Here is a 10241-nt window from a genome sequence, read left to right as displayed (position 1 = left end):
ACAAACTGCAATTAAAAACCCTTGCATCGCCATATTAGGCACTCAGAGCAACTGCTTTAAGTAACAGAGATTAAAGACCTGTGAAGTCCCTTCAGGGTGGCAGTTAGGGACAGTAAATGTGTCAAACAACACAGGACTTTCTAGCCAGTAAAGATCAACTCAAGGCTATCATTGCGGATGGAGGAAATCAATAAGCATTCTTTGCTGCTGGTGCAAAGGAGTGAGGTTCCCTTAACCTTGGCAAAGCCGAACCTCCTTCCTCATTTTGAGAAGCAATCGAACACTCCCTCACTCCCCGCCCAAGCTAACCAGGTCCCAGCCCAATTTCAGAAACCCTGCCCTGCAACCCACACACTTCTCATCTTCTTCCAGAATGTAAACAGCACCCACCCCTCAGAAATGAGTGCACAATTATGGTATGCTTGGCAGGGTTGGCTCCGTAATGTTAACCAAGTGCCTCTCCTCAGAGCAGGGTGTGGATTAAGCTCTGATCCTTTTACACTTTCCCAATCAGTCACAAAGTTTTCATTACAACAGGTGTGGTGACTTTCTGTCATGAACCCAGAGAACTCCCATCCAAGGAAAAATGTTCCTCCATTGCAGTAGGGGTTTGGAAAAAGGGTCGGCAGTCATGTTTGTGATGAATTACACTTTAAAAGGTTCAGAATAAAGTTTGACTTGTGTTCTCTATTAGTATTTTGTCATTTTGTACATGAACTCAAAAATAACTTTTCAAAAGAAGCCATTAGGAAGAACAGACTTTGTGTCTTAAAGGTTAAAAAAAATCACCAATCATCTTGTTAATTGATCCTACTGGTTGAAGTAATAATCTCAAAGATTTTAATTTAAATACTTTTATTAAGTCACTATCACTGAATGAGGTAAAACAATGGTGATTGAGCCTATGGCCCACTGATAAAGCCTTTGCATTTGCAGTATACAGTATTATTACAGACTGGGTGTCTGAGGCGACGGGAAAAAATCACAAGTGGCGCCCGCGTTTTCCATCACCCAGCAGTGGTTGGTCTGCCAGAGAGGGTAGACGGAGATAAGCGGATGCTTTTCCGGTCTCTGCAAGTGTTGCGAGTAAACAGTAATCTACTATGGCTGAACAAACAAAGAAAAGATGGATGACTACAGATACAACTTCAAAAATAAGTGAATCTTATAATCTTGTCTCAATCGCTATTTTTAAATCCTTCAAAACAGCTACGTTTCAGGGTCAGGCTACCTGTAATCTCTATTTACAGAAATGTAGAATGTGTAGGCAGGGACGTGGAATTCCAGGACGGCAAGTGTTCTGGTTTCCGTTTGTGCTATGCTTGTAGTCCGAGTAATATTGACCAATCACGTATCAGCAGGCTGCGGCGTATGCAGGAAAAACAGTCTGTGTGAAGATTTGTCAGATTTCCCGACTTCCTCGAATGCATCAGAAATTATCGATCCAACCTCCGTTCAACACAGGAGCATTTTTAAAGTTAAAAAAAAAAGTTTTCTTCTCCTCTTGAGGACAGACCTGACTAAGCTTAATTTGTACTTTTTACTGATCTGCATCATGAGGTTGAAATTTCAGCAAAGACAAGAGCCATTAATGAAAGTAAATCACAAGAAAAACGGGTTATTTTTCTGTAAACATTGCAGCACATGGAAAAGGAAGTCATTTATCGCTAACCACCGACTACATGTCCCGGCATGTTCACCGTTGTCCCTAGAGGCTATATCATCGTCAGACTATAGCCGATGGGATCCGAGATTGGGCTACCTGTAATTGACAAGTTGGAACCATGGAGATCTATCAACCCCTTCATGAGTCTCAAGTTTATTCACAATGCCGGCCTCGAGGCTTCAAACAGGGTGTACACAAACCAATGGATGTCAACTTCTAATATTCAGTCTGAATTACATGGATTACAATCATGTAAAGAAAACCCCAACACATAAAGAGCTAACTGATTAAATGTCAAAATATCTTTTAATCTTATTGTCTTGATGTTTTGTCCACATAGTAAAATTATTATCAGCAGATTAAGTAAAGCCTAAATTTAGAACAGCATATTAAACATAATTGAATTGAATTGAAAGGAATTGAATCTGAATGTATTTAAATGATACGGCTGAACAAGGAGAGAGAGGGAAACGAGTCCTCCACAGGTGATGAAGTGTGTGTGTGTGTGTGTGTGTGTGAGAGTTAATGTATTGTTAGGCTAATTTCCAAACAGCCTCCTGCAGACACACATTGTTTCATTTCAATATCAAACGGCTGTGAAGGGAAGCTTTTCAAATGACACACTAATTGTTGTAATGCTCTGTTCTCCTGCACCTCGCCTGCTCTCTCTCTCTCTCTCTCTCTCTCCGCGCTCCCCCTTTACAACCTCGCTCTTCTCCTTTCACACTGTATTATAATGACCTGCTCCCATCTTTCTTTCTTTTCTTCTTCCACGTACACATGCGCACAGATTTGTGAGTGACAGTTTAATGAGAAGTGCTTTTCCATTAAAGAGACAAAAGGAAAGAATGCATCAATTAACACCCACTTACAAACAACACGCGCACATTTGTAGATGGGTAAGATGTTATGTCTTTGGCTCGGTTATACAGAAACACAGACATTGATGTTTAGATTCATTAATTAAAAGCAGATTATATTAGCAACAAAATATCCGTAACCAATCTGTGCTAGTTGCACCGGGGGTGGAATTGCCCTCGAGTAAAAAACACAGAGATCTGAAAATAGCTGTAATGCTAAACCTGCACGGGGTGAGATCTGAGGTCAAACCTAACCATGTAGTTTTAGTGGCAAAACCATACCAACCTCTGACTGCTCTGCAATGTTCCGCTGCGTGCAATAACTACAAGCAGCAAACTTTAAACACCAGCCACTGAACATTGACAACCACTGCACACGCTCAACAACTGCTGGAGATGCTTATGCCGGATATAAAAAGCAAAAAAAGCCAATGTGTGACTCACCTGGGAGCCAAGAGACTATTTAGGACATTTATGAAAAGAAACCAATGCATTCATCCCACTTATACATGTGGACGAATTAATGTCTAATTCTCTCTGTCTCTCTTTCAAATGTGCATACATTCTCTTCCCTTGTTTTTCAGTCTAGTCTCCTTGCACTTAAAGAACACGTACCTATGAATTGTAACAATCTGAAAATCTAAATGTCAGATTTATAGACACATGCTGGGAAGTCAACAGGTGGCCACATTATGTTGTCAATGATTCTCAAAGAAAAGCAGAGAAAACGACGAAATAAAAGTCTATAAAATAAACACATTTTTTTCATAAACATACGTGTCATTTTTTTAACCTCTTCTTCTCCCTTTAAGCAAATGCAAAATAACAAGAACAAAGACTTATGCATATATACAATGTGGTCTTTGAGTTTATTACAGGAAAACAGCACAGCCCATTGCCAGACAACTACTGGGTTGCTGCTACAAGAGTTATTATACGATAGGTACTGTGGTTGTGCAAGGACAGGATTGTTTTCGTGTGTGTTTCTGACTTTGTTTGAGGACACATTTCAAACTTAAAACAGTTCATTTAGGTTGAAAGCTTTGGGAAAAAGCCTATTTCTCAGTCAGTGCTTAAGGTTAGGTTAGGGTTGTGCTTATAGTGGCCAAAGTTAGGGTTAGTCTTCTGAAAATATATGTATGTCTATGTGTCTGTGAAGTCATCCAGGTCATGGTAATTCTAAGCGTAATCCAAAAGGCAACTCCGTCTACCAGTCAGTTTAGGACTGAAGAAAGCTTGAGAGGTGAAATGTCTTCAACAACTACAACCAAGTCCAGTAATGTCCCAAAAAAGGGACCTAGGTAAATCTGTGTGTGTGTGTGTGTGTGTTTGTGTGTGTTACTAAAACCATGGATACACTTAAAGTGTAAAGATGAAGCTCTAAAATACTAATAAAATCGTGTACTATAAGTCATTTCCTCCGTAAACATCCACTGATGAAGTCACTATTGTGAGCACATCCTGCAGGGCTGAGTAGTTAAAACCTCCACAACTCAATTTTAGTCACTGAATTAAACAATGTGTCAGAGTCAGAGAAACGGATGTCGTGCTATGGAAGATATGGACTGCTACGGACTGTATCTGAGATGGTGCTGACACACGGCAGACATGCAGGACCGTTTGACCACCAGGATGCAAGAAATGATGCAGCCACAAAAAGTTTCAAGTTAACAGAAAAGCTTAAGTTGTTAATAAGAATGAGTGTGCATGCATTTAAGTGCATGTGTTGAGTATTAAGACTGACAGTAGAGGAGGAGAAGACGACGCAGAATGGAGTAATAAGAGAAAAAAGTTGTTGTTCTCTTTTAAAGTTAATTTCCGTTCTCTTCAGAGAATCTGTAATCAGATACGTCCACATGCATACACACAGATACTAGCAGCACGAGACGGATGATTGGACTCCATCAGTGGTTTATATCTCAATAAACGAATATAAACAAACAAATGAGCACCAGAGGTCTTTGCACATGAACCCCATGTTCTATCTTTTTTCTCTCATAAGAGGAAGGGAGAGCGAGGAAGGGGAAAGAGAAATCAGAGAGTGGGAGAGTCCATAAAACAGAAAAACACCAAAAGATCAGAGGCAGGAGACCCTTTGCAGAAAAGCAGAAAATGAGGCTAAAATAGATCAAACAACAACCAGAGGAGAAAACATGTCTCACATGCTCATGTGTACATAAAAAGTAATAAATTAAGAACCTTTCTTCTTGTACATACACAATCCACAACCCTTGTTCTTTGCTAAAGTCATTATTCATGTGACAACAGACATAAAAAGAAGACTAGCCGGTAATGTGTGATATACGATACTGAAACACTAAATAAGTCTTCAAAGACAAGGGATAGCACAGACCTACATCCAGGGTGGTTTATTTGTAATGTATGTCTCTGTGTTCAGCCAAACTCCTTAAAGGGAAAGTTTCAGTTTGCTTTTTTTGTTAACCGCAAACTTTTAATGATCTAACAACACTAACAAAAAACTTTCACAGTATCAATGTCCTTTTCAACTTTGTCCACATTAGAGCGACCGGCCAGCAGCAGAAAATACTCTTTCTTCTTCTCCCTTTCTTTTATTTTCTACTTTTCTCATGTCTTTTTTACTGCGTTTTAATCTCTGTTCTGTGTTCAAGTCTCTCTCCCTGTGTGCATGTCTGCATCAAAAGCAGCTAATTCACCTATGATCAGCTTTACAAGACATCAAAGTAAAACAAAAATGAACACTAACAGTAGTGTATGTTCTGCTGAATCTGTGAGCTCACATTAATAATACACACACACATATTTGAATGAAGCTGTTGAATATTAAATGCTCTCTGTTAACACCTATACTGTTTTCATAGCGCCAAATGCACAATTTAGTTATTTGCACAGTTTAATGTCCAAAAACGTTGGATGAAATGGCGATTCATTTCAAGTTGAAGTAATCCCAAAGCTTCTGCACTGCTGATACTTGTGGTAATGATACAGATAAAATTGCAAGACACGCACCTACTTTGCATTTTCAGATCTATTCACTCTATAGACTTTCACTAAGGAAAAAGTCTGGGGGGGGACTGAAAGAGGATTTAAATAGAGAAACAAACAAGCATTTTTAAATGTAACATGTAATGTAACAAGTGTTCATTTGAACCTACTAGCACAAAAGACCACCAACAGCGCACGCAGCAGCACAAATATACACCATTTAGGAAACCCGAACCAGTGTTTTGTAACATCAGTTTTATAAGTAACTTTTACAAATGACCCCTTTGTGGCTCTTTACACATGTCAGTTATATTGTCAGGACGGCGTGTAACCTACTGTAAGTCTACCTTTGAATGTATTGACTCTACCGTCATTGCAGCCTTGTTTATGGCCCATAATCTGTAACTCTGTGGCCTAATTACAGGATTATAATAGGATACAGCAGCTTATTCAATGACAACAATACAACACAGGCCCTTAGTCGCACCAGTGTTGTGGAGCTGTGTTTAGCTGCAGGTGCTTCTTCACAAGTAGAGCTCTTCACAGCTGACTTATCCTCCAGACACAAGTTACATTTCAACGACATGTTCTTGTCCCTTTCGCCCTAAAAATAATGCGAATATTTCCATGTCCTCTTTGCCATTTTGCTAGCTAGCTACGCATGCGCACTGATACAGCTCTTGGTTAACCTTCTGTTGGTACACAGCTTCCTGCCAAGAAGAGAAGTAGGAGAGTAAAAGAAACATTGCTTTGGGTATTTTCTGTTTTTGTGGTGACAAAAGGAGAAGGGAAATGCAGCATTTTTTTTCCAGTACTGCATTAGTTTTATGATGTAACTAAACAACAAACTACTCGCATAAATGACACATTAGGTTATTCATTACAACAAAAAGTAATCTGAGTACGCCAACAGATTACTTTGTAACATGTTACCACCAACACTGACCCTAACAGCCTAAAAGGGTTTCATAAACTGTGTCCCAATCCAGGGGCTGCAGCCTTCGAAGGCCGTATTTCATAAGGCCGATTGCGTCACAAAAGCGCTTTGAAGACTGTCCCATTTCGAAGGCTATTTCAGATGCGACAAATGCGTCCTCAGTTTCCTGGGCCGTGAAGGATCCATCGGGTGCATCCTTCGCAGCAAAAACGTATCCCAAGATTCATTGCTCGGCAATTCAAACGGAATGGCGGACTTTTAAACGCCCGAGGAATACACTTTAAAATGTAAACTTTTTTGGTTTCAACTCAATCGAATAGCTAGTGATACATATGTTTAAGAAAACAAAAGGGCCCTTAAAAAAAAGCTAGTTAGCCCACTAGCTACCTGTTGCTAGGCGACAGGACCGGCGTTTGGTGACTCAAGGGTAGACCAGACCTTCTCATTTCAGTTTTGCTTTAACGGTCTACGCAGGCTTTGAATGGAGCATCCTCGGTAGACCTCCTCCTTCGAAGGCTGCAGTCCCTGGATTGTGACACAGCTACAATATGTTCTAAATGTTTAGACTTTCCTTTCAATGCTACCATTCTCCTGCAACAGTTCTGACATAGCGAGACATCTTAAATCCACTCAAGTTCTGGACATTTTATCACATAGACACAAAGAACAGGATCAAGTTAGCCTGAATGTAATTTGGGCCTGTCCCAGCCTGAGTCTAGGGCTGAGTCACTGTACTAGGAACTGAATAGAGCCATGAAAAGCTCTCCCTTACACCTAATTACACAATGTGCCATTCACTTTAGCTGAAACTTTCTTAGTAACAGGCTTATTAATATAATGGACTCTTCTTTCCACAATTTACCTCGATAAGTAGGCAGTTTGTGTGAATCTGTAACGCTACTGTTGGGCTTCTTTCATGAAACCACTTCAGAGAACAGCCGGAGCATGTTGGTGGCTAGAGTGTGTAAATGATAGCTAAAGAATAAGGCTGTGTGTGTGTGTGTGTGTGTGTGTGTGTGTGTGTGTGTGTGCGTGTGTGTGTCAGGAGGGGTGAACGACTCTCAAAGACGGTATTCAGACTTGAGGCCGTTCCCTGTGTGTGTGTTGAGAGGAAGCAAGATAAGAGGCGCCACTAAAAGCTTCCTTACTCTCTCACACACTGTTGCTTGTTTATTAAACAGGGTCAGTTTTTCGTATTTGTGGTGTGGGCCTTTTTGCGTGTGTGCGTTCTGTCTGAGAGTATGGCATCCTGAAGCCGAGTGGGAGGACAGACCGAGCGGAGGAGAGTGATGGAGAGGGCATGTGTAGAAGTCACTTGGGTGTCAAAATGACAGAAGGGACGAAGAGGAAGAGAAGAGAAGGACGGAGAGCGCCGCAGATGAGAAGAGACGAGCAAAGGTCAAGTGTTTGAGAGAAGAAGGAAGTGTGTGTGACAAACAATCCCTGATCTTTCTCTTTATTTCCCAACTTCTCTAAGAAACCGTTTGTTTTCTTTCCTCTGTCATGTTGACTGCTGGAACAGTCCCCGCTCGGCCGGCCCTCTGACCCAAACCTTTATTTCAAACACAGAGAGAGAAACACACACACGCTACAAAAACAAGCAGTTGAACAAGGCTCAGAGAGGAAGTAGATTCATGGCAAAGACAAAAACGTATTTACTGTTGAGCTTTGGAGAAACCCTGGACTGAAAAGGAACAGTTTCAGGGTGTGTGGGAAAGAGAGAAAAGAGGAAGAATGTATGAGATTTGTGGTATTCAATGTATTTTTAACAGAAAATAAGAAGTAAGATTAGCACCAACAGCACTAACAGTTGTCCATAGCTTAGGCTCTAATACTATACGTTCTATTTGTTCTGGCAGAAACAGACACTGGCTGAACTTCTGAAATAGCTGACTTTTTTTATGTTTTGGCTTCTTTCAAAGTGTGTTTACAGGCTTTGGCAGACGACCAAACAGATAGGCAGCGGGGTCAGTAAAAGAACACTTTTCATTCAACTACTTTTTTTCCTTCCAACACACACACACACACACACACACACTCTTAAGAGCACTGTTAAATTGCTATTTTCACCAGTGCCGGGCCGATTGAAACACTGTAAACAGTGTGAGTGCTGCTTCACTGGCTTTTGTCAGTTCTGTTCAACAGTACAAATTACTTTTATTGACTTCTATTTTAGCAATGTTGGAAAAAAGAGCAATGGACCTTACATCTCTGTGTCCATTCTGTTGTTGGTTCTGTTCTTGTATCCAGAAACAGACAAAAGGATGTCTTAAACATCACAGATCAATGAGTCCTGTTTTCTCTCAAAAGGAAACTCACTGTCACTGTTGCACTCTATTGTCCCTTTCACACATGCACTGCAACCCTGAACTTATCGAGACGTTACACCGAGGAGCTGTCTGTGAAACACAAATGTTTGAATCACCTGATCCTGACGTTAAAAAGACTCTACCCTGCAGATCATTTTGTAAAAAGTCTGTGTAATGTCCGATTGAGCCAATGTCAAACAGCACATGCAATTGTGCGTGCAAGTTGACTTGTTAATGATGCACAGAGTACAGCCTGTTGTCACTGTTTTCTGCTTGCGTGTATATTGTCTCCCTCTCTGTTTTATGTTGCAGACATGTCCAAATTTGTGTTGTACTGATATCAGTGCAGACAAACACTCGTCATTTCTGATGAGTTATTGTTCGCTTCCTGTACCCACTACCCAAATGCCACCCCTCCCCTAAACCAAGCAAAGTATTTCCAGTTGGTGAGAACGTGTCTGACTAAAACAGTTTCTTGTTGTGTGCTCCATAGAGTGCAACAGTAGACAACTTCTGAAGTTTGTGTGGAAAAAAAAGTCTTCATTTATTATTATTATTTCTATTATTATTATTATTTATCTGAACATGTTTAAAAAATTTCAGGCAAACAAAGCAAATTGCAATAACGGCATACTTTCTGTGAGAAGTGAGAATAACATATCCAGTCCTCCTCCCCTTTTTTCTTTTAAACTATATCACTTCAGTCGAGGCTGAAGCATTCAAACTAACATCAAAGACCAACAACAAAATCGCAACAACAATATAACAACAAAAATAATGTAAATAACACAAGATACACAGTAGTGATGTTAGTCCAGTTTAGCCCTTTGTTCTTCTGTTCTGTATCTGTTCAATATGTTATTTTTGAAGATGTTTTACATAATTTCACTTCTTCAATACAGCTGTTCCACAGATTAACCCCCTTTGTTGTGACAGAACAAAGTTTGGCATTGTTTTTTTTAAATATATATGTTCCTCTGAGATGTGTGTTTAGTTTCCCTCCATTGAAAAAACCTGAAAAAAGTCAGCCAGGTCCTTAAATGTCAGTGTGTTCACTTATATTGGCCTAACTGTGATAACCAAAGCGAATACAAAAGTAATCATATGTTCCCGGGCAGTGTCAGTGTGGAATTCCCGGAGAGATTGGAAGCCGTAAGCTTGCACATGAGACATTTTAGGAAATTTGGAATAACAAGAAGTTCAATGTCAACATGCTGAAAGAGTGCCGCATTGATGGATTCGGAAAGGCTGTTAAATGTTATCCTCATTGGTCTAAAGTTACAGTTTGTATATTACATCCTTTTAAGGAGGTACTCCACCAATTATGTATTGCCCTTCCAAAAAGCGAATGGAATTGCAAAGGCCGGATTCGAGCGCATGGTCAAAATAAAAGCAGCAGAGGCCAAGATACTCTGTTACATTGGGTTATGCCAGAGAGGATCTCTCATGCATGAGGTGCCGTCCAACTAGATCAGAAGTAAAAGATGTTGATAGTCTACACCGCC

This window comes from Semicossyphus pulcher, unplaced genomic scaffold, assembly GCF_022749685.1.
Source record: "Semicossyphus pulcher isolate SPU_LCO1_2020_fin unplaced genomic scaffold, fSemPul1.0.p SCAF_15, whole genome shotgun sequence".
NCBI lineage: Eukaryota > Metazoa > Chordata > Actinopteri > Labriformes > Labridae > Semicossyphus > Semicossyphus pulcher.
The sequence above is the reverse complement of the archived record's forward strand: the minus strand, read 5'-3'. Positions refer to the sequence as shown.